At 44.7% G+C, this 25,306-nt stretch overlaps 1 protein-coding gene across 2 annotated transcripts in view; it reads right to left on the bottom strand.

Annotated features, from left to right (window-relative positions):
- SLC45A4 (solute carrier family 45 member 4) overlaps positions 1–22,490 on the bottom strand; it is a 57,246-nt gene extending 34,756 nt beyond the window's left edge. Inside the window, exon 1 of one of the 2 annotated variants that reach the window (XM_065753638.1) lies at positions 22,301–22,490. The gene's annotated coding sequence lies outside the window, so the exon portion shown is untranslated. Of the gene's footprint in view, positions 1–17,966; positions 18,018–22,300 lie in introns of those variants that run through there. The other variant, XM_065753639.1, reaches the window with a different exon arrangement.
- Positions 22,491–25,306: the final 2,816 nt, after the last annotated feature.

Below are 25,306 nucleotides of genomic sequence, written 5' to 3'. Positions count from 1 at the left end.
TCATTTACCCACTGCAAGTTAATATCCCACAAGCTCTTGTGTAAGAAAACACTAAATACAAATGAAATGGCATCTACAAAGGAGCTGGATTGAAATACTAAGGAGGACATGCTTTGATGTACACAAATAGCACAACTCTGTAGGCCAGTAACATGAAAACTTAGTTGATAATACTTTACTAAATTGAAGCACTGAATATTGATAGGATTTTCTAACACAGCAAAGCCTTTCCTCGTGATGCTCAATGGCTTCATCTCACAAAGGGTCAGCCTACGAAATACCCCTGTATTATTATCCTTCCCAAAAGGAAAGTGATACATTAGGCTTACAATTTACCTGTCACTCATGCAGCATAGACAGAAGTCAAACAATAAATTTGTTTATGGAGAGAGTCAGAGAACAGAATACACCAAGTTGGAAGGGACCCATAAGGATCATCAAAGTCCAACTCCTAGATCCAAACCAGACCACAAGAAGAGATTACTTCCCCCTCACTCTGCCATGCGTTCTCACTACTTTCCATGATGTTTTAGAAGACATTTTCAGGCCCCCAAAGAGTACTGAGAAGAGAAAGCAGAACTGTTTGTGCCTCAGAAAGAGGTTAATGTTGGACAATGCTCAGAGGCGGGGTGAGAAGGAAAGTGTAAATACAGAAGTATGTACACTCCTAAAGTGCATACAGCAGGAGGGAATTTGACTACGCTAGCTCTTCTTCAGCCTAATTGCACATCTTACTTGAACTTTGGTCACATTGTGACAGCAGTAGAACCTAAGGAATGGCTAACATCTCAACAAAGCAGGCAGCCAATACACTGAGGAATAATCCATAAGCAAAGTCATATAAAAGCTGCTCAGACTTCGTGTAATCTGTTAACACTTACTATCCCTCAGGTAGGCCTAAGTTGTAATGCAATGGCATGAAGCACAGAGCAACGTGCCACAAGCCTGACAAGGAACACAACAATCCCATGCCTCAAACAGGTCGTGCTCACAAGTCTGTGAATCACTGAAGCAGCACAGGAAAACGTTACTGCCTCCTTCTGGGTTTCCAAACCAGAGGAATAGTTATACAGGTCGTACCCATAGCCCACAACATTCCGTGGTTCTCTTTTTGAGCACGATGATAAGAGCAGCACAAAGCATGCAAGTGAGATAATTACACAACACAATGCCTCGGGCAAATGACTTCTAACACGTTCCCCAGTGCTGCATTCTCACATTATGACACTGGAGACCAGACGATGGGCAACAGAGCCATCAATCCCAAAACAGAACATAAATGGGGCTAACAGTCATTTGGCCCAAATCTTTTAAGACTGAACTATTTTCAGTGCATGTTTCCACATCTCTTGCTTAGAAGTAATAGGAATGTACTGTTCTACAAGCAACTAGATACTCCAAGCCACTGCCAAAGTAGAAGACTTTAAGCTGTGTAACATGCAGCACAATTTGACATACAAGCTTTATTAAGCAGTAATAAAGCTTGATCAGTACACAGAGTTAGACAGGCCCAACTGGATACCAGGTGAAAATCCCACTGCCTCTCCTCTGAAGCTGCTAGGGATATCACTGAAGCATGGACATATGTACCACTATAGCTGTTCCACTTGCAATTTTTTTTTGGCTAGCAGGCCTATAATTGCCCTGTCATGCCATTTATTTGTCAAGCTTCATTCCTCCCTTCCAAGTTCTTTTCAGAAGATGGCCACGTTACTTTAAAAGTTATCTAGAATGATTTAAGTATAGCTTTAATGTTAGTATTGGAAAGAAAGGCAATCTGAGTCTATTTGGCTTTTCCTCAGAGTAAATAAACATTTGGCTGAACACTTCCACCTCTGTGCTGGAGACAAAACATCACTTATTATTCCTTCTCTGATTAAATGCAAAAAGGAGACCGGTTCTGCTTCAGCATCTGACTGCCTTGCAAAATGATGCATTGTTTGGACTTGTGCCTTTTCAAGAGCCAAATGGTGTTTGTCCAAGGAAATCACTAGCAGAGATCCAGATCCGACAGCAAACTATACTTATGCTAGAGTAGCTCCTTCTGCTAGCAAGGGAAGTATGGTCTGACAGCCTGCTGCTTGCATAGGTATACAGAAAATACCCTATCAGCCTCTTATGCTGCTTACACCAAAGGTTTCTCAATCACTTTAAGTTAGCATAAACAAGTACTTCCTCTAAAAGCAGAGGTCTCTTCTTCCTTTTCTTCACCCCATCCATATTCCCACACCCCTTTCTGCACCACCACACAAGCATCAGTGAAGCAAAGCACACAGTGAAAGTGATCTAGGTTCGAAACCAACTTACTTAAAAAATAAAGCATGAAGTCAGGTTGGTATCACCCCAATTGCACAGATCTGCACCAAGCTAATGGGGACAGGGAGCACCAGCAGCAGCCAGAAGCAATGTGCTGGGTAGCCACACTCCAAGCCAGCACCATCTTGCAGCTCACAGAGAACAGCTGTCAGTGGACACTTGACAGTAGACCTCATCTGTCAGGTCCAGGTTCCTCCTCTTCTAAGGAGGATCTTCAGCTGTGAGTGCCATCACTCAAGCTGTCCTCCAGTATTTCAGACACAGGCACTGCTCCCTTAGCCAACAGGCAGCTATTTTCTCCCTGGTTGTTTTGCATCTCTGTTGCTGATCACTAGCAGCTGCTCACAGTAACAGGACTGTGCATGGGAAGTTTCTCTGGCCCATGTCAAGACTCGAGTGTTCAGCCACAGCAAGAGCATGGAAAGCATTGAGAGGACAAACCTTAAGTCTGTGGCCCAGCTGGACAAATGTACTCAACTACTTGATGTTCAGCAGGGAGACTGTCCCCAGGACATGCAGGACACTTGCATGATCAAGTCATGCTGCTTCTTTCTAGAAGTTTGGGATCAAGAACCCTTTGACTTTTCTGAATTATGTCATGCAACAACCACAATTCCATTGGTTCAAAAGGGCAGCAGCTCTGGCCACATAGTTAAGTGTCCATTAAGACTTCTCTCCTACTTCAATATTAATAATCATTTTCAGCTACTGCTTTAAGACAGAACTGCATGAACCCTATCAGAAGGGGAAAGCCACACTTACTAGGGATTTCTTTAAAATGCAGTTATGGGACTGTTATTAGGTGACACACATGAGCAGCAACACTCATGATACTAAAAATCAACCTCTAATTTCAAAGCCCTGTGCAGCCTGAGCCGGTGGGAGGCAATGGCAGGGGGGGTTGGAGCAAGATGATCCCTTCCAACCTAAGCTATTCTATGGTTCTTTGCTCTTATTTCCTCATTCTTTTTATTTTGGGGCCAGTGTCATTCCCCCAGCCTCATTATATTACAGAGAGAAAGACAAGCATGGTTTTCATGAAGTTAATGGAAACAATTCTGGGAAGCCATCTTTTCAGGAGGGATCCAGAATGTAATGCGAGGCAGACTTTAATGACTGGATATTATACTCCTCTCTAAAGGCACAGGCTGTTTGTTACTAATATTAGATCAGATTACAATGTTAATCACTGCTGCTGCTGCTCTTACTAGGAAACACTTCATTTGTTCATTTTAAACTGGGCAGGTAATATCTGATTAAACTTCTTTGGTTTTACTGCTGTTTAAAGAGCAAAACAACTTCATTTATGCTTCTGTTAGCCTGGAGTTATTAACAGTGATGCATTAAACAAGTAAACTGCTAAGGAGGTGCTGATTTAAATCCCAAGAAGGAACCCAGCTAATGGAAAGTAGAACAGCTGGGAGTGGTGTCACTGAGCAGCAGCTTCACACTATGGCCATGTCACAAGCATGCCTTACTCATAACAGCTGGATCTCCAAATAGCAGGATCTCATCCCAAAGGTTAAGGCATGATGGTAAGCACCAATAGCTAATTCAAAAGCAAAAAACAATCAAGACACCACATAAACATGAAGAACTCATTGGGATGGAGATCTCCCAGCCCAGTACGTTTAACACAAGTTATCTCCCATCAGGAAAGAACTGATTCATTCCTTCTCCGTGCCTCATAGAATCACAAAGGTTGGAAAAGACCTACAAGATCATCCACTCCAACCATCCACTTATCACCAATCATCTCAGTGTGGGCAGTGGAGGAGAACATAAGGCCATCATCAGAGAGTATCTCCATATATCCCTAACTAAATTAACTGGAACCTCCCTACAGAAGGAAGGACAGCATTGAACCCAATATTGCTGGTGGTACAAGAGTATTCCTAACCATTTCTGCAACCAACATCTTGTTTGCAAGTTCTTTTATCAACGCTGCCCTCCTGATCACACAGTGTGGGAGATGAGTCGTACCAATGAAACCATTTGCAAATTGCTCTCTACCAATAGGTTGAAACTAGCATTGTGCATGAATACACATCTGTAAAAAGGAATTAAGCTAGGACTATTAGCTAGCCTGTAAGTGCAATGTTAGCATCTGCAGGGAATAATCTACTGCACATACAAAGAGCACAACACTTCCTTTGTTTCCTACACTGGTATCTGACTAATTATAATCACTGCAGGATGTACAAACTAGCTTCTTCTGTAAATGCTTAAGAAACCCAAATACTGCCACAAAACATGCACCAGACCATCGGAGAAGCTATTCAATGGATCAAGGCAAGAATGAACAGAGCACAGATCTCCATAAACTGACTTCCTCCAGCATATCATTAACATCTGCAAAGTCTAATTCATGGGAATTACCTCCAATTACCCGCCCTTAAATGTACTACCATCATTCAATATCAGAAAACTCTGAGAAAGTCTAGCTTTTGAAAAGCCCCCAGAGAACTTTGCTCACCCTCTATCAAAGATGGAGAAGTTAAGTTCTGGCTAGTTTTTACTCAATCTGAGGAAATAAATACTTCCTCAGAGGAAAACCAGAGCAACCTCCCAATGTGAGGATTTCTCAGACTTCACATTCTCCGAAGAGCTCATAAACAACTAAATATAACTGCTTGTATCATCTTGCACTACATATTCTCACTTTGTCTTCAAGTGAGCTCACAGATCAAATCAGTACATCCTTTCAGCGATAACTTGCTAATTAAAGAGCAATTATTTAGCAACCTGCAGTTTGAGCCAGCACTGATGCATCACAACTACTACAAACAGTCTGCCTCTTATGAATGTCAGGATCTCCTCCCTCCTGTCCCTACACAGCACCAATTTTGGTTACGTTCCCTTCAGTAAGGGATGCTAGAGTACTTTAATTGACCTACACCAAGTATTGTGGAGCAAACTGAAAGGTATTTTAGGAGAAATTAGTATTTCTTACTTTCATCCAATGGTGCCTGCCTCCTTCTGATGCAACCACACTGCAATAGGTGCAGTACATTACTGCTTCCCAGCCACATAACCTCAACCCTGCCACAGGTTGGGTGGTGCTGATAAAGAAACACTGTATGTGAGTAGAGTATTAGCCTTAGGGTTCAGCACCTTTAGTAAACACCAGAGCCTCCCCTTTGAAACACAAGTGACTACAAATAGGATCTGAGAAAGCACACTCCTTTAAAGTACTGCTGTACTACTTAAACAGATCTCCACTCACTTTTTTCAGACCATGATAGAATCATTTGAGCTGCAGGTTGACTGTTTCCAGGTTGACCACCCCAAGCAGATGTTGAGTTGACCAACACGACAAACATGTTTATGTTCACTGCCATAAAGCGCAGCTACTTGATTCAGTTTCTGAACAATTAAACATTTTAACTGACCTAGCAGGGATGAACAGCCAGTACACTTTAAGAAAGACATAACAGAATATTAAGAATCCCTTCTTAACAGTAATTAAGAAAATTAATACATGGGTAAATCAGTGCTTGGAAGAGTGGCACCACCACGGTGATTTCAGACCACACTCGCAATAGTAAGGGTTGGAAGGGATCTCCAGAGATCACCTAGTCCAACTCCCCTGCCAAAGCAGCTCCCTAGACCAGGCTGCACGCGGGGAAAAAGTAAAATAGAATATTTAAATACTGCTTGTGGAAGTAGGAGATATAAGAAGGGGGACTGTAAAAAGGAAGGGGACAGATTCTTTAGTAGAGTCTGGCGTGATAGGACAAGGGGAAAAGCTTTCGAACTACAAGAAGGGAGATTTAGTGAAAGCCTGTAAGAAGAGATGCTGCTAGGCTGTGTAGGGATGGGGTCAGAAGGCTGAGGCCCAACTGGAACTGGACTCAGCAAGAGGCACAAAGAATAATAAGAAAAGCTTCTGCAAGTACGTCAACTGGAAAAGGACGGTGCAGGAAGGTGTATTCTCCCTAGTGAGAGATACAGGCAGGCTGGTAGCAATGGACAAGGAGAAAGCTGCAGTTTCTTGCCTTGGTCTTTACTAGCAACTATGCTACACACAGCCCTCACATGGATGGTTCAGAAGGTGGGAACTGAGGGAGCAGCACTTCTGATGTAAGCAAAGATCAGGCAACCATTTGAGGAATTTGGACTTCCATATGTCTATAGGTCCTGATAAGATGAATCCCAGAGTCCTGGGGGAACTGGCTGAATCACCAAGCCACTCTTGACAATGTCTGAAAAGTCATGGTGGTCACCTGGGACTTCACCTGACAGGAAAAAAAAGGCAATATGGCAACCAATTTTAAGGAGAGCAGATAGGTTTTTATGGGTCAACCTGCCTCACCTCTGTGCCAGGAAAAAGAAGGAGCAAATCCTCCTGGAAGCTATGCTAAGGCACGTGGAAGGCAGGGGCGAGATATGAGATAACCAGTATGGCTTCACCAAGGGCAGATCCTGACAGAGCAACCTTGTCTTTTTTTATGATGGCTTAACTGCACCAGCAGACAAGAGAAGAGACTGATGTCATCTATCTGGACTTCAGTAAGGTCTCTGACACAGTCCCCCACAACATCCCCCTCTCCAAATGGAGAGGATACAGATTTAATGGTGGACTGTTCAATGGATGAGAAACATTTTGAGATAATACAGAGACTGAAGGTCAGTGACTCAATGTCTGAATGGAAACCAGTTAAGAGTGGTATCCTGTTAGGGACAGCACTGGGATGAGTGCCCTTTAACATCTTCATCACTGACACTGAGACTCAGTGCACCCTCAGCAAGTTTGTAGGTGGTACCAAGCAGCATGGAACAGTTGACACCCCTGAGGGATGGGATACCATCCAGAAAGACCTATTCAAGCTTGAGCAGGGGTCCAGATGGACCTCATGAGGGTCTAACAAAGCCAAGTAACTGCAAGGTATTGCACCAGGGTCATGGCAACCCCCCCACTATCAGCTTGGTAACATAAGGATGGAGTACAGCCCTGCCAAGAACAACCTGGGGGTACTGGTGGATGGCAAACTGGGCATGAGCCAGCAATGTGCCCCCACAGCCAAGAACGCCAACCACATCCTGAGCTGCATCAAACAAAGTGTGGTCAGCAGGGCAAGGGAGCTGATTCTGCCCCTCTACTCTGCAGTGGTGAAGCTTCACCTGGAGTACTGCATCCACACATGGACTCCTTAGTAAAGGAGAGGCATGGACCTCCTGAGGCTGGAGCTCACATAGAGGAGCACCACAGAAATAATCCAAGGGCTGGAACACCTCTTCCATGAGGTGTTCCTGGAACAGAGTGTCCAGGGAGATGGTGGATGCCCCATCCTTGGAGATATTCAAGGTCAGGCTGCACAGGGCTCTGAGCAACCTGATCTAGCTGTAGGTTTTCCTCTTTATCACAGGAGAATTGAATTAAATGATTTTTAAGGGTCCCTTACAGCTCAAATGATTCTATGAAATACACTCTTTAACAGACATTCTAGGAAAAGGGAATATAGCTCATAAACAAGCAACACCATGGCTAATACAGTGTCTGCTTTAGAAAAGTTCGTATGAAATAGCAGGATTTAGACTGCTGCTTCATAAGCAGGAACAGAAAACTGGTGACCACATTTATGATCAGCTTGATAACTACATATTGATTTTTAACTAAGAGCAAACACTATTTTAGTCATGCATTTTGCTAAGTTATACCCCATTAGAGCTGTCAAGATATTTACTGACACGCACACTGCAATAACAAGAGGCTTGGCAGCTGGATGCAATACATAAAGACCTGCTAGAAGGGAAATATTTTGTGCATTTAGACCTCTACCACTTGTGACTTCGCAGAACTATGAAACACTTGGCAAAAGCTTGTCAGAATTTTGCCTTTTTTTACCTAATTTGGGAATGACTGTCAGTCATTCTCCTTTTACAGGATGAACGGCTCCAACATCCACATCACTTCAAGCAGCACATATCTGGACCACTGGAACTTGTAGTTGAGGAGCTTTTATACTCTTTCACATCAGTGCAGTCACTACAGCAGATCTTACAGCTCACAATCACCTGAAGAGGTAAAACTGAAAGGAAATGCATCTCACAGTCTAGGTTTAGTCCTGTCACCTTCAGACAGTTTGACTGCACTCTGACAGCTTATCAGCTTTTTCCAGATGCTTTCCTGCTGCAAAACAGGCAGCTGCCTCCTTCTCAATGGGAAGTTTTACACAGGACACCCTAGAACCCTTTAGTGATGAAGCTACATAAGACAGAAGCAGCTCCAGTCCATGGGACTGAGAGCAGCTATCAGACGATCTAAACTTTAAAGCACATCTTCAGCATCCATCAGTACAAATAAGTAAACTTGTGTCCCATTGAATCCACACAGCAACACTTTCCAGGGGCAGTGGTTAAGAGGAATCAACATAATGGCTTTCATCAGCTGCACTATATCCACTTATCATGAGCCAGCTGGGCCTGTATGGGCAGGAGGGACACTAGCCTTAATTTAGCTCAAAAATTGTTAGTCTCATGAAGAATTACATGCTCCTCTCAAACAGCAGATGCTGATTGAAAAGCATCTCTTACAAGTATGCTCCAAAGCATGTGTTCTTGAATGTTGATGAGTAAAAAAATCAATACTGTTGCACTAGTTCATACTGGACCAGGTAGGCTCCTTTACATAAGAGGACTACCTGAAGCCAGCACATCACAGCCAACATTAACTGAAGATTCACTCAAGTGACTCAGTCATTAACTAGATGTAGGTTTGTTGGCAAAAAGAACATGCAAGTGAGAAATTCAACCTATACAAGCACAACTGATTGTTCAGAAAACAAAGCAAACCCAGTGGTTGCTTCTTTGTGTGCAGCTAATTGCATACCAGCTAGAGCACTTTTATCACTCACAGAGTGAGACTGAACATGGTCAGATAGCATCACAGGTATTTCAGTAGGTGGGTAGAACTGCTTCCAATGCTTGCAGGCACTGAAAGTAGCAGGCTGAATAGTGAGGGAAACACTAGAATTTCAGTACACTAAAGCATGATACTGAAGTGCAACAGCTGACTTGCCAACCTATCTTAGTTATCTAATATCCACAGAAATACATCAGCTCTTCTGCTCAGAAGTGCATCAAGAACAGCACAGCCCTACTTAGAGAAGTCTTTCAGGTTAGTCTACTAGACACCTAAATTAATAGCTTTCCATTTTCAAAACAACTTTGTGGTGGTCATCCTGGAGATGACAACTGCCCACAGGTGAAGAACAGCGGCAGCCTGAGCAAGGAGCATCACCAACCACATACAGAGGTCACAAAGTGTGATGTGAGCACAGGGGCACCCATAGCTGAAGCTCCAAGGTATTTCTGACAAGGTACACTTCAGAAAGGGAAGATTTACTTCTGTGGCACAGATGAAACAAATCATGAGCTTCTGTATGTGGGAAAAATAACAGAACAATCAGGACAGTCATTGTCTCAAGAACAATGTGATGAACTGAAGCCAGAGTTAATTTCTTGGATGAACACTGTGTAATACTACCTACCCCCTTCTTTTCAAAGAGTTTTAGGTCTTCAGACTATTTCTTTAAAGCACTGTTCCACTTTTAACTGAGTAATTTCTCTTATCAGTTTATTCTGGTACAAGATAGCAACTTGGCTTCCAACCCAGTTCCCACGAAAACAGCTAACACAGGATTCCTTTCTTCAGCTTCAGAACCAGTAAAATGCCTCTATAACATGAGGTTGAGATGAAATAAAACATTTGAGTTATTCAGTGCTTTGAGCCAGCCCACTCATTGCTTACAAGGTGTTCACAGAGAAAAGCTTGCTGGAATTAAGAAACTAGCTATGCAAGTTAAGGAACAGCCTTACTAAGTTTACTCAGGTGTATTACAGGTCTGAGTCTTTGCTTGGTGCTCAGAGAGGAAACATGTTACCTTGATACAGTGATCTACTTAAATATAAAGAGTATGATACCTACTGAACTATATGTCTATTAAAGGTGGGCATCAAACTGAAAAAAGCAAATGAGTGAATTAATGTGCTCTAAGCAACTAGCAGAGATCACAGAACAGCCTCAGTTGGAAAGGACCTTAAATTTCATAGAGTCTAGTCCCTTGCTACAGGCAAGGACACCTTCCACTAGATCAGGTTTTCAATACTCCCCATATATAGCCTGGCCTTGAACACTTCCACATCTGTTTCTAGACTGCAAACAGCAAAGAACTTGAACTTAATTCAATCTCCTGATGATAAAAATATTTTTGTTTGTCCTGGTATACTCCTGGAGGTAAGATTACTTCACACAACTAATAGCATCTAAGAGTAAAACAGCACTCATCTTGAACACTTCAGAGCACAAAGCTTGGTGTACACTTAAATATGAGCCAACTGGAAGAAGGTAAGGGAAAGAAGCAGAAGGAGCCTGAATACATCACTAAAAGTCTGAAGGGCATGAAAACATTCTACTCCTTTAAATCAAGACTTGACACTTGGATCCCAATGCAAAAGCTGTTGAAAAGACAGCATTAAGTCACCTCTCCTTCAAAGAAGGGATTGGCTTAAACTGTCTCCAGGAAGATTACAGCATATTCTCCATATGCTATCTGTTACAGAAGTGTTATCATTCATCACAAGAAAGACAGAGCAGGTCCACTCCTTCCTCACCACACTCAGCAATAACTTCCTTGAGGCTCTACAAGATGAGGATGCTCCTTACAGCTGAATCTATAAGGACTGCAAAGACAACTGCCAAGCACAGAGCCACATGCACATGTGTAGCTATGTGTCTCAATGCTTCACACATCAAAACTTCAGTTATTGGAGCTTGCGAGCAAGAAAACACAGTTAGCATTCGACCAACAAAGACCTTAAAGTTGATGAGAGTTGCTGGTCAGCACACAGAGGCATTTGACATTTTCCACATGAGCCACTTGACAAAGTGAGGGAAGCCCTCCGGGTGAAAGATTTCATGGTGGTTGAAGCTGATTTTCACAACAAGCAGCCTGTCCTTCTGGACTGCTTTATTCTGGCAGCTTTGCTAAGAACTCCGCTTAGTCAATTCAGTTTCCCAATTACAGCACTGGCTGATGTAATAAACTAATGTGTTTACCCTTTCAAAGTCACCTGCCAGATTTTTGGGAGTCTAAGATTTGATTAAAGCAATGCACAGTTACGCATAATACATATTTAAATGTTCTGGGCTTGCAGAGCCTGAATAGATTTGATATCGCTTAATGTTGCTTTGTATAGCAGCCAAAATTGAATAGAGAAAACACGGGCATCACTTCCCTGTTATCTCCTTTAAGGAGAAGGCATTTATTACCTTGCATTATTGTAATATGGTTCTGCTCTTCCAGAAGAGAACTTTAAAATTGGACTTCCTTTATAAAGACACTTCTGGAAAAATAAGTGGCCAGATCATCGACCAACGGAGCTCTCCAGAAAAACACAAGCCATCATAGAGTATAGCGACCTACTTTAAAAATAAATGCAAAAACTTTAAGCCAGAAAATATATTCCCAAGCTGCAGCTCCACACTAAGCCAACAGAGAAAGCATTAACACACTGGAACAGGACGCCCAGGGAACCGGTGGAGTTGCCATCCCTGCAGGGCCCTCAAGGAACATGCAGGCACGGCACTGAGGGCCATTCCTAGAGGGCACAGTGGGCATGGTTGATGGCTAGGATAGATGATTTTAGACTTTTGGCTAAGGAAAAACCTCTGCTCATCTTCCTTTAAGGACCCAGACAACACATCTTTGTCTTACCACTTGTACACAAAGTCTAGAGAAACAGAATGAATATGAAGTGTTCCACTCTACTGATGAAAGAACATTTGTCCTATAGTAAGCTTCGGGCAGGCTGGAATCTTCACTCCCAGGGAATGCAAAACTTGGCAAATCATTACCAGCTTTCAAAAAACTGGAACTTAGATTGAGCACAGACAAGTTTTACAGATGCACTATGACATGACTTCTGCAGAAAAGTGCTCTCAGCACAACCAGAAACCCCAGTTTACTCTAGGACAGACACTAGGTAACCCGACCAGCCCTCTGGGTAGCAGCTCAACTTCCGGATTTCCATGCTGTATGGACAACAACCTGAACACACATTTCTGGCATGCTTTATTAAACATGACCAGATCAAGACATTGACAAAGCAAAGGAACTGCATTGCTCTTAAACACAGCCAGGAGGCCAAGCAATTGAGAAGGATGGGCACAGTGCAGTCCCAAACAAGCCTCTAAAAATCTTCAGTCTTATTTTTCCCTGCTGCAATATTTGCTGCCTTCATTCTGCTTAACCTTGGAAGCAATACTGCACGTGCAAACAGAAAAAGATAAATCCACCCCTTCATTTTTTGCTTTATCTTGTCAGTGAAGTACTTTGTTGGCCCTGAAAGGCATTCACCATGCTGGGTATTCCCAGTCTGCAACTGTGCAGTTCCTGAGGTGAGGAATGAGGAGTTGCTCTATAGATGAAAAACAATCTAAGCTTTAAAGAAAGGAGGATTTGCACAGCACCAGACTCCTCGCCCCACCAGAATCAGACACCTAAATTAATCTTAAACTCTCCAGATACAGTAATATTTGTTCATTAAAGTGGTCACCAATTCAAGAGTAGCAACTAACAAGTTCAACAACATTTTACATCTTTCCTGCAGCTGTTAGTACAGTTTCCTATGCACCAGCACTAACAAGGTATCTAAAACCCCTCAAGTAGACAGCTCTCCATATGCTGTCTATCATTTGTCTTGGCCATCTCATTCTCCCTCAAGATGTTCTAAAAGCCACTGATCCAGGATGTGTCAGCTTTGAAACATTACTTAATCACTGGTGGCAGAGATGAAGCTCATCCTCTACTCTGCTCTGGAAAGCTAACATCAGCTGCTCAGGTCTAGAAGGAAGAGCACAGGCATCACTTCATCATTACTTAATTGAGCTTAAAACCAATTAAAAGTCAATTTGACAACTATTTGAGACAAGCTGGCAAAAATGCTAGTTAAGTTTTGGCAAAGCTGTCCTCCAGCATCTTCTGCAGGACCCCTCAGCCTTAGAAGCCATTGGCCTCCCTATGAATTGGGAAGATGCAGAGGCACAGAAGTTGCTCTGTCTTTACAGACATCCCTGAGCTGCATGACAACTGGATGGCCAAGGCTAAATGAAGGAAGCATGCACATTAATCACCAAGTTACAATAAAACATGGAAGAGTAATGCAGAGGCTAAATCCCAGGAGGCACAGACAGCTATTTTCCACTTACCAGTTAGTCTTTTATCACTGAAGCTTTCAGTGGTGTAAAATATCAGACTGGAGCAGATTCCTCCCACTGGAAGCAGCTGTGAGCACCATTTGGTGCAATTAAGCTGATTTCAGTGGTGCTGGCAGTGGTACACTGACAGTCATCCTCTGAATCCTATTAGATCACTAACAGTGATACCAGTCTGTCACATTGAATGCATCCTCCCCAACACACAGTGAGTGGCTACCAAAAGACAAAAAGCAGCCAGTATTTCTAGTGCTATCTGAAAACACCTGTAACACAAGTTATTTCATCCCTACATCAATGGTGAGCAAGCAAATGAAGCATTACAAAAGGCACATACACAACCATACCAGGTAAGAACTAGAAGGGAGGCTGGACAGTCAAAGCAAAAATAAGGAGCAGGTTTTTATCTATTTTTATATTTGTCACTCAGCATGTTTCCATTCATTTTCCAAGCTACAGGTGGATATGCAACATTAATGAACTGAACTCTGCCACTGGAAATAAACAGCAGCATTGCTTTCATCTGCACAGAGCTTCCACCCTGACCACACTAAATAGAGGAAAAGATCCATGCAGACCACCAGGGACACAAATTACTAAGATCCTAGCAGGCAGAATGAAGTTACAGCCCACAATCAAGGCAGTTTATTGACAATTAGGTTAAGGATCCTGTGAGATACTCAGAAATACCTCCAGATTCCTTCCAGAGCCGCCCAGACAACGATCCTGCTGACTAAACACTTCTGACAGAGGCTGAACTTCAGGAAACAGCATGGCTATTATTATGCCAATGTAGAATTTAGGCATTAATTACAACCAGTTACTCAGTAACCAGCCTGGAGCTGATCTCTTTAAGTTTCTGACACAAGACTTACTGGATGGAAAACCCAAACTCATGTACAGTTTAACTCAGCTTAACTGAGACCTGCTGAAAAATACCCAGCCCTTGGCAAGGCTGTATCTGGACTGCTGGACCCCAAGATTGCTCCCTACTCTCCACATGAAACTTCTTGGACCCCAGTAGGATATGCAGGAATAACATCACCATCCCTTCCCCTAAGAACCCAAACTTGCTGGCACCATAAGGGCACTCATTCAGAAAGGCTCCAGGTTAATCCTCCACCAAAGAACTAAAGACTCCATCACTGGGATCCCCAGGCAGTGACCATACACACACACCCCTACCTTTATTTCTTCATTTTCCTAACTCACTCTCATTTATCTCAGGATAGTTCATAGCAATTGGATGCACCAAGCTTTGTTGTTACGTGCAGCTTCCACAGTTACCCAATTCGCCTTGTTCTGCACTGTTATATCTCCTTTCAAGGATATCCTTTCAAGGATACTGAGGATAGTAAATCAAACTGTTTGACTGTTTAATCTTATGTTTCCTGGGTTACTGGAGTGGATGAGTCCCACTGCATGGCCCTGCACACTAGGGAAACCCCTCACAAAGAGAGAATGAGACTCCCCTCCCTCACAACTCACTGAGGGAGATGAGAAACTGGAGCATCTCTCCTATGATGAGAGGCTGAGAGTTGGGACTACTTAGCCTGGAAAAATGGAGACTCAGGGGGATCAGGGTGCAAAGAAGATAGAGCCCAGCTCTTGACAGATTTGCCCATTGCCTGGACAAGAGGCACTGGGCACAAAATGAAACACAGGAGGTTCCCTCTGACCATCAGGAACCACTTCTGTACTGCACTGAGCACTGGCTGCCCTAAGAAGCATCTACCATACAGCTGCATATCAAGAAACCCAAACCTTCCCCCTCTCTACAAATAAGTTAGAAGCATAACAAGAGACAAAAAAGGGCAAGAATAAATCTACACCAAGAGCTGACTCCCCCAAGTGAGTTTCAGACAGCAAACAAGACGTGCACACTGGGTATGTTAGCAGTGAAGCTAATTGCACATTTGTTTTGGGTTAGTTTTTAGAACCCTTGGGAATTAGCTGGCTGGCCACGCTACTCCAAGGAGCAATAGTTCAAACTGCCAAATCACTCCTCTGGGAGTACCTAGAGCCAGACTGCACTGCCAGTGTACTTCCCCAGATATTCCCCTTGTAAAAGAGGATTTCTACCCACACACACGCCTTCTCCCACCTCACAAAAAAAAACCCAACATCACATAACCTCAAATCTTTTACCTGGAAACACAGATCCAGGAGTGAGACTTCAAGATTCTTTCCCTCCCATCTCTAGTCCTACACAATGGGCAGGTAAGTTGTAGGTCCAACAGCACTCAGATCAAGTTTATCCTCAAAGACTGCTCATTGCACTTAAGTGATGACAGAAAACGTTCTGCAGGCAACGCCTGCTGGGTTAAGCCACAGATCTCTGGATGAGGTCCAGGAAGAGTGATCATACATTCAAGGACAGAACACAGAAGATAAGCACGACATGCTTTTGTCAAGGAGCATTTCGGGTTCAGCCCCCAGTTAGATCATTTATTTATCTGGCACTGAAGGGTGATAATGGCTTGTTTTCAAGTCTCCAAAATAAATGAACTATACTGCATGCAGAAGTAGTGCAGGCCAGCCAGCAGAGGAGGGAAAATATGCGGGGTCAGCATAACACCAGTTTCAATTTCAGCTACAAAAACATTAGAGCTCTCATTTAAAACGAGAGGAAACTAGGTTCCCTCTCTGCTCTAAGATTACCAGTTTCACCCTCCCTACAGACATCCCTCCCAAAGACATCACTTTATTCAGACAGCTTGGGGGTAATGCTTTCCTGCATCTGTTGCTGTTTACAAACCACGACTACTTTTTAAGAGCATCTTCACTCTGTTCTTCAGGGTCAAGAAGTTTTGTCAACCTCCCCTCCCCCCCCCACTACATAAGTAGCAACAAATGGCCATCAATTTCAGTTCTGCAATAAGCATAGGTCTCACTCTACTGCAATCCTTAAGTTAGTCAGTCTTCACTGCAAGGGAAACAGCAAGTCAAGCCAGCTGAAGTTATATCCTCTGTGGATGGAAGTCTTGGAAAGCAAGTCTCCAGCTTTAATTGCATTTTTAGAGTTTCATTATTTGCCTACGTTGTGGAGACAAACTTCCTATAACCATACACTGCGATTCATGCTTGAGTAAACCACATGCCAGTGAGAGCTAACCCAAGGTCAGAAGCAGCTCCCATGCCAAACCAAATTATTACCAAATGAGAGCCTCGTGTCCCACAGCTCGCCAGCATCCCTTGCCAAGAGTTTGATGAGAAAGCCTGGCTGCTTACCCCAAGTTGTTACAACGCAGTATGCCAGTTACTAGTCTAATTGACTTTACAGCACTTGGAAATACCAACACTAAAGGGCTTTAGTTAAGCTCCCATGTGCCAGTTTCCCTAAGGTGGTAGTTCACAGGGCACCTGGTGACTGCCACGCTCCGCAACTCTGCTGAGATGCATACAGATCAGCTTTTAACTTGAGACACATTCTGTCTTCCGCAACTGTCAGAGGTCTACATTTAATAGTAATAAAACAGCTATTTTTAATGCTTTTTTAATGTTTTTTAAATCCACTTTTTAATGCTGAATACCTTATTCCACCTAGAAGAATGAGCTACCATGCAAAAGCATAACAAAAGCACTTTATTCAGGATATCAGTAACTACTCAGTACTAAGATTCAAGACATACAGCCCTAGCTGGAGGACGCAATATTCTCTGCCATCTGAAGCTTTGGGTGGTTACTAAACATACACTTGAGCAGGGCTGTGACCCACATGCACGATGTGTGGGTAGCTGATAAGCTGCAGACTGTAGAACAGCCATCCAACTAGCAGTAGCTCACTGCAAACATGTGAAGACTTCGGCTCACAACAGAGACCTCCATAGCTTAACATTGCCTCCTTCCAACCTGGGTTCAGGGCTGTCCAGGATAGTCCGTCTGGAGGGCAGCACCACTGCTCATGCTGGCAGCAGACATCCTGCTCCAGTTTGCTGCCAGCTGGTTTGCCAGAATCACTTCTAGTTTGTACCCCTGCATGGTGAGTTACATGCACTGCTCTGCTAGGAAATTCACTGGATTTGTTAAGACAGCTTACTAGGTGGGAGTAACACTGCTTAAGAGTATGGTTTCAAACACCAGTATCTGTTTAATGCTAGTGTATTAAGCAGATGTTAACCAGTGGATCCACACTTCTTCATGGAAGTGGTTTAGTAAAGCTGATAGCATGTTGTGTGTGGAAAGACTGGGGGCTGTAGTAGAATAATTATCAGTTTAAGCCTTCTCTAACGGAAAGGGCAGCACAGAAAACTATGCCACTGTCAGAATAGTTCTGATTAATCTTATGCCTATAGATGGGATAGGTCACAGCCTGGGATCTTGCACAAGAGTGACCTCTGCAAGACCTACACGCAGCACAGTGCAGTTCTTCATGCTGCCAGTTACTCTACAAGCTGCTAAAGCTTCTCCCTCCACCACTGAACAGCCTCACCACATCCACAGCAGTGCTCTTGGATGATCAGCTGGGAAGTCCCACTCCAACACAAGTTGCTCTGCCTCCTTTCCACAAGCTTTTGCAACAACCACCCAGTTAAAGAGAGCCTGAACTGCAAGTGAAGCTTGTTTTCTGTCTGAAGCGTGACAACACTGCTGTGCGTGCACTGCTGCTCAACAGACACTGCTTGATAATTTGATGTGAGGATTCCAGGGTGGCCTTGAAATAACAGAAGAGGCACAGACTGTTGCTAAGCTCAGAGAGCTGCCAGCTGCAGCTCCTTCTGAGGAGAGATGCAAAGGATCTCACTACCTCCACCCAGCATGGAAGTAGAGGGGCAGCAGTATGTGCAAGGAGGCGGCTTCAACCAGTCATATATCACAGGCAAGATTGAGCTAGGCAGAAGTCAAACACTAGTGTTTAAAAGCTGGTTATTGCCTAGTGCCTGCTTGAAGGTACTGCTCATCAGCTGCCAGGTCAGCTCAGCAGTCAGCTCCCACATGTGCATTTAAAAAAGATGCCTCTCAAAGCAACAACGTGTTTTCTAAGCTGTTCCTTTAGCAATACACTTAGATATCAAGGTTCCCCCCCACCCCAATCAGTTTCCCTGGTAAAAAGCTACCTAATGTTATTGTTTTCACAGCTTGTAGGAGTGACCCACTTAAAGTTCATACAGAGCTAGAGCCCACACATTCCAGCCTCAGCAGACAAGCAGAGCCATATTAAATTACCAAGCCCTAACTTTCTAGCTGTCACTGAAGCCAGGACTAGAGCAAGTTTAAAGGTAATTAACCTCTGAGGTCACAGCCCTACAAGATGGGCCCAAACTCAGCTAAGCTCCTAGGAGCCTGAACTAGAAAAAGGGCAGCTGCCCCACAAAGCCCTTCAGACAGGCTACACTTCCACTCTGGTGCACTTTCCTATCACCAATGAAGATGATCTACAAAACACATCCTCCCCGCACTACTGCACTGCTTTAAGTTGACAAGTGTGAAGCACACACCAAATGATGAAGAACATCTCAGCTCTGTTTTTTGCTTTGGACTGCATGCAGCCCCCACTGCATCCAAGCAAGATCCTAGCAGCAGATAGTGCTCATTCCTCTCTCTCAAAGAGCAACTCCCAAAAAAGCAGCAGGTTGCTGCAGGAGGAGTTAACACACATTACACAAGTGGGTTATCTCCAGAAACACACATTTTCAGTTTCACTGGAAATGCCTCAGCTATATATACACGTTTGAGCAAGGAAAGGATAGCAGCTTTTGTACTGAGACATGAGCCAACTCATGTAAATTGGTCTCCACTATTACAGTGGAAATAGATGCTCCACTGATCCCATTCATCCCTGAAGTTGGACTGGGTATTTCGGGCAGTTATTCTGTCATGAGAACTATCTCCCTGATACAGAAACCAAGCTCTCACAAGACAGCAGCTGCCACTGCCTCTTGCAGACAAACTCACAGATGCTTTCAGACACCTCCAAAATACTACTTACACTTAAGGTATTGTTACCTCCTCCAACTTGTGGCCAAAAAAAAAAATCACTTCTGGACATGTTTACAGCCAGAGTGCCAACTAAATACCTTTATCTCTTATCTGAAACCACTTTCCCTTATTTAGGAGGGGAACATTTAGGCCTGTTGAACATTTCATCAAGCCAGTATAATCATTAAACAAACCAAACAAGGAAGACCTTATCTTTTGCAATAATGTTACGGGGGGGGAAAAAACAGCACACACAAGCTCTGCAGGTCCTGCATTTAAACAGCAGAAGTGTCAGAGCAATCACATCAGCAACCACTCCTGCCAAGCATTTACAGAAACACTCAAGTTCCACAGGCAAGCAGCAAGTACTCACCAGCACTTTCTCTGACCTCAAGCACCAGCTCAAGTCATATTTCATTAAATATTTTAGTAGCACTGTCTGAACCAAGGCAGCAAAACATGACGCAGGAGCAGTTTTTACAGAGCAGCAAGGATACACACTATAACAGGCATTCTGCCCTATGAATTCTCAAATCACTGCAGTTATCCCTGAGCTCTGCACTGTCCATGCTGCCCACCATTGTGGCTTTACCATTGTGCCTCCTCTATCCAATACTTAACATCCTACAGTGTGTTTTCCAGCCCTTCCCACTTGCCATTAGCTGCAGTAGCCAACTCCAGCTACATTAACTCACTCCCTGCATCCTGGAGTCCTGGCTAGGTCTTTTCTTGACCCTTCCTTTTCTTCCTCCATTTATGAAGGCCACAGGATGCTAACCTTTACAGGACCCACTACAATGGAACACTGTCCCAAAGGGAGAGTAATTTTCAAGGTTAAAAGCAGTTTCTGCACCTCCTAGATGTGCTAAGTGCAGGCATCTCAGAGCTGCAAGTCACTGGTAACATGATCTTAAAGATACAGATTCCAGGGGAAGATTTATAAAAGTGCTGAATTATTTCTCCTTCCTCCCAACACCATAATCAAACTAAGTGAGGTGAGACTCCATTGCTTTATGGCACACACCACAATCAGGTTACAGATTAAACATGGCGTTATTCAAATGGTAGCTTAATTAAGTTTAATAGCCTAGAAAGCTGAGCAGACTTCCTTTTTTGGCCCCTTTGTCAAGCCCTCTTCCACCAGAGCCCCAGAGGAGCCACCTTTTCCTCACCCCATCCTCACCTCATTAGGACTCAGTGCTCTACCCCAGAAACACCAATTGAGCATCTCCAACCCCACCCCACTCACTTTGCCACAGCTCATCCTTCCAAGCTCTTCTTCCACCTCCTTCAGACACAGTTCACCCCCTCTCCACCTCCATTTCTCCCTCACCACAGCCCTGCCTCAGTTTCTCACCCCCCACCCCTCTTCTCTCCCTCACCCCAAAGATCCCCAGCCTCTTCACACCTTCAAAACCACACACCATAATTCCTCATCCCCTTCTCATCCCCACAGCACCTATCTTCTTGAACCCATACCCTCTCAACCATCACACACCTTTATCCTACAGCTTCACAGCCCTACATTTCCCTCTCCCCAGATCTCAAGCTTTCCAGTCACACAACTCCCTCACCTGCCAGCTCCCCAACCCTTCCCACCCTCAGAACCACATATCTGTCACTCACCCTAGAACTCCTCAGCCCTCCATGATTGTGTCTTTCACACCCTGCCTTCTTCACATTACCAGCTCCACATCTTCCTCTGTCCAAAGCTTCCTGATTTTCACACTGCCATACCTCCCTCATCCCACCTTCATCACCTTCACCATACCGTATCTTCTCCACCTTCAACTCTTATCTTCATGATCCCATATAACTCTCAAAATCCTACCTCACAGCTCCCCTTCATCCGTGTAGTTCCCCAGCTTAATCATCCCAAATCCTCACCCCAACTCCATGACTTCCACATCCCCACATCTTCCCAACCCACCCTGATCTCAATGGTCCCATTTCTTTTATCCCCACTCCTCACTCCACAATCGCCTCATTCCCAAGCCCACATCTTCCCCATCCCAGTCTCTCCGACCTTTCCTTGCCTTCATGGTTCAGTCATCCTCAACCCCCTCACCCTAAACATTCCTAGCCCTTCCTGACCTTCACAGCACCTTACCTCCCTCATCCAAAATCCTCACCCCACAGCTCCCCAGTCCTTCCTTATCTCCTCAACCTCTCATTCATCCTAACTTCTCACTCCATCCTCTTCAAAGCTCTAGATCTCTCACACTCTAAACCTCCATAACCTTCATGGTCCCACACTTCTATCACTAGAGTCCTCATTCCACCTTCATAACTCCACATCCCTCACCCCACAGCCCCCCAACTCTTCCTCACAACCATCTTCATTGTTTCACAGCCCCAGATCTCACCAATCCTTCCTGACCTCTATGGCCCCATACCTCACCCCACAGCTCCATTACCCTACCTTCATGACCCTGCATATTCCTCACCCTGAGCGTCCCCAATCCTTCTTCACTTCATACCTCACTCACCCCAATGAGTCACTCCACCTTCACAACCCTACATAACCTTCACCCTTCCTGACCTCCACAACACCCTTTGAATCTGCACCTCACAGCTCTTCCTCATCTCCATAGCTTCAGGCTCCATTACCCCAAACCCACACCCCACCTACACCTCCCTCACCCCAAATCTCAAACCTTCCCCACCTTCACGGTTCCACACCCCACACATCCTACATCTCCCTCACCCCAGATCCCACCGACTCCTCCTGACCTTCACGGCCCCATATCTTCCCGGTCAGCCCTCTTCCCTTCCACACCCCCTCGCAGCCCCATAGCTCCCAGTCTCGTCTCCTCTCCCCTCCCCCACCCAACACCTCCCTCTTACCTGCCCCCGGGTCTCCCCCTGCACCCGGGACCTGCTCCGTGCGACGGGGGGAGGCAGCGATCGCACCGTGAGGTACCCGCGGCGGGAAGGGCGGGTGGGGGAGGGAAGGAGGAGGAGGAAGGGGTGAGCACACTCACGGCGCTTGGCGAGCGGCACCGGGCACCAGCGGCCGCTTTATACCGGGCTCCTCGGAAACCCGCTCCCGCTTCCGCTTCCGCCCCCTTCACGCCCCCACCCCTGCACATGGGGGTCATGAATATGCAATAAGGGGGAGTGGTCTACGGGTGGGGGGGGGGGGGGGATGGGGTGGGCGTTGCTATGGCGACGGGAGGGCGGGCTACGGGGGCGCTCGGCGTCCCCCCCCAGGGGCAGGGGTGCGCGGCGGCGGGCAGCAGGTGTACGACCACTTCCGCTGCGCTGAGGGACGGACAGACAGCGCGAATTGTGCTTCTGCAGCTCAGCCGTTCTGTTCTGTTACCTTGAGCGGCCATCAGGCGCTGGGCTGGGCGCCCTTCCCTCGCTGCTCCACCTTCCCCGCGTTTTACCTTTATCACGAGGCAGAAAAGATCCTCAAGAGTTGAAATTTCTGCTGCACTGTGGGACTCCCCCCCCCCCCCCCCCCAACCCCCCCGTGCAAACCTGTCTCAAAATGCCTTTTTAAAGCCACTTACTTAAGCACAGGCATATAAATATATAGAATCAATCATAGAGTCATATTCTGTGATTCTATGAAAATGCCTTTTTAAAACCACTTATTTAAGCACAGGCATACAAATATATATATATATATATATATATATATATATACATACAATTGAATTACTTCTGTCCCCTGGCCTTCGCAGCTCTGGTTTTCATTACACAAACAGTGGACGCATGAAGTAGCGTGTGAGCAGCCTGTAAAATGCACATTACGTTGCATAAATGCACATCGTATTGCATAAGTGTAATTGTTTTCTGTTCTCTGACACACTGTTAAGTATATGTTCCAAAACAATTTTTTTTCCTTATTTTTTTTTTTCTTCTTTCTGTGCAGTTCATGAATAATAAACCTAGGGGGGTGGGGGGGGGGGGGAGAGAAAGGACAACCACAGAAGGCAAAATGAAGGAAGCGTATACATCCATCCACTGCTGAAGAGCAATATCGATTTTGAGCCTAACAAAAGCACTGTGGTTGCGTCCCCTGAAGAACAAAAAGCAATGTGGGACTTCTTTCTCTAGAGTGTGACTTTCAATGTATTCTTAGACTAATTCAGACTAAGAACTTGGTAGTGTGCATGACCGCGGTCATACACAGCTCACTGAATTAACCATTGGTGAGGACTCATGAAGTCTGTTCAAAGAAAGGTTGTTGTTTTTATTCCTGTCATACTACTGAGGTCAAGGAAGGTGATCCTTCCCCTCTGCTCTGCCCTGTTGAGGCCTCACCTGGAGTATTGTGTCAGTTCTGGGCTCCCCAGTACAAAAAGGGATCTTGAAAGAGTCCAGCAGAGGGCCACAAAGATGATAAAGGACGTGGAACACTTCCCTTATGAGGAAGAGCTGAGAGATCTTAGTGTAACACCTACACTTGACAGTAAACCAACATCCGTTATATCACAACTACATTAATAAAACACTGAAGCTTTCTCCACGGAGTAAGCAAGATTTGCCTGTATTTATAGTAGTAGAAAAAGCAAATGGCTTGTGGTTAGTGACTCCAGTGGAAATTACCTGAGATGCTAACAAAACTGAAAACAGCCATCAGGAATCTCAGGTTGTGTAGTTACAACTATTGAAATGTGCTTTTTGTTCCCCATAAACTGTGGCAGCTCAGGCTACGTGGTGTTTAGACGCCTCAGTGTAAGATACCTGAGAAAAAATAGCATTGTATTGTTCTTTTCTTGCCTGCCATTGTGGTGAAGATTGCTCCTTACCTTGACCTGACGTTTTAGACGTGTTCAGGCTATGTCCAGACGTGTTCAGACGTGTCCAGATATTTCTCCATTTTATTTCCTTGTGATTTTCTCTCGTTAATTCTCGGCAGCTCACTGAGCTGAGAGCCAGAGAGGGTAATTTTCCGTAAAGCAAACATTTTTGTTTAAAAAAAAAAAATCCAAATTGTTATAAAGAGAGAGAAGGGATGGAAAAAGAAATCCAAGGAAGCAGACCCACCTCTTCCCCCTGAGGTTCTTGTTCAAATATTTAATCCGTAATAAATAAACACATCCTCAAGTCTTGGCAGAGGAGAAATGAAATTTCTCCTCTTGCTGATGCAGAGAGATCTGTGGACGTGCACTGGACACGACTGTCAAGACATGGAGCTGTGGTCCGGGCGTGTGCTGCTTTTGTGCGGGAGAGGGACTGATGGTTGTGGGGAATGTGAGAAAAGCCCATAAGCCATGGTTGAGAGTGAGTTTTTGGGACATGCTCCCGTCCCTGGCATTTGTTATGCTCTCCCTATTAGCAGATGCCTGCTCCATGGGGGGTTTTTTGGTCAATTCCTGTTCCTCGCTTGTTATTTCTCCCTAGGCAATACGTATTAGGCTGAAGCACTTTAGCTAGTGCCTTCCGTGAAGAAAACATCCATAAGTGACCTTCAGATCTCCCCGCTGACCCTTGTAATGCTTTTTGGTTTCCATTTTGTGGGTTGCATAGTTGGAGAAACCCTCAGGGCGCGCTGATCCTTGCTCCCACTGGTTTGCCTGGCAGGTGGTACCCAAGGGTTTTCTAAAAATCCTATAGGACACTGGAGAGCATCATCCTTCCCTAAAAGTCTTGTAGCTCTCGACACGATGTCCTCTGTCTTATCACAGAAATTGGAACGAGTGGTCTTTCCTGTTTAATGATCGATGTTAATTCACCAGCCGCCGGGATCGTCAACAAGCTCCTCCATTTCGCAGGTACTTGGCTTACAAAATTGTTACGAAAATTTGCCACGCAGCCAAGCCAAACAAACAACACCCCCAATATTATTTTACATGTGTGTCAAAAGAAATAACTTGCCGCAGGCAATGCGGGTGAAGG

This window comes from Cyrtonyx montezumae, unplaced genomic scaffold, assembly GCF_038088225.1.
Source record: "Cyrtonyx montezumae isolate F1298 unplaced genomic scaffold, pur_monq_1.0 scaffold_8, whole genome shotgun sequence".
Lineage (NCBI taxonomy): Eukaryota > Metazoa > Chordata > Aves > Galliformes > Odontophoridae > Cyrtonyx > Cyrtonyx montezumae.
This window is presented reverse-complemented; position numbering and strand designations above follow the sequence as displayed.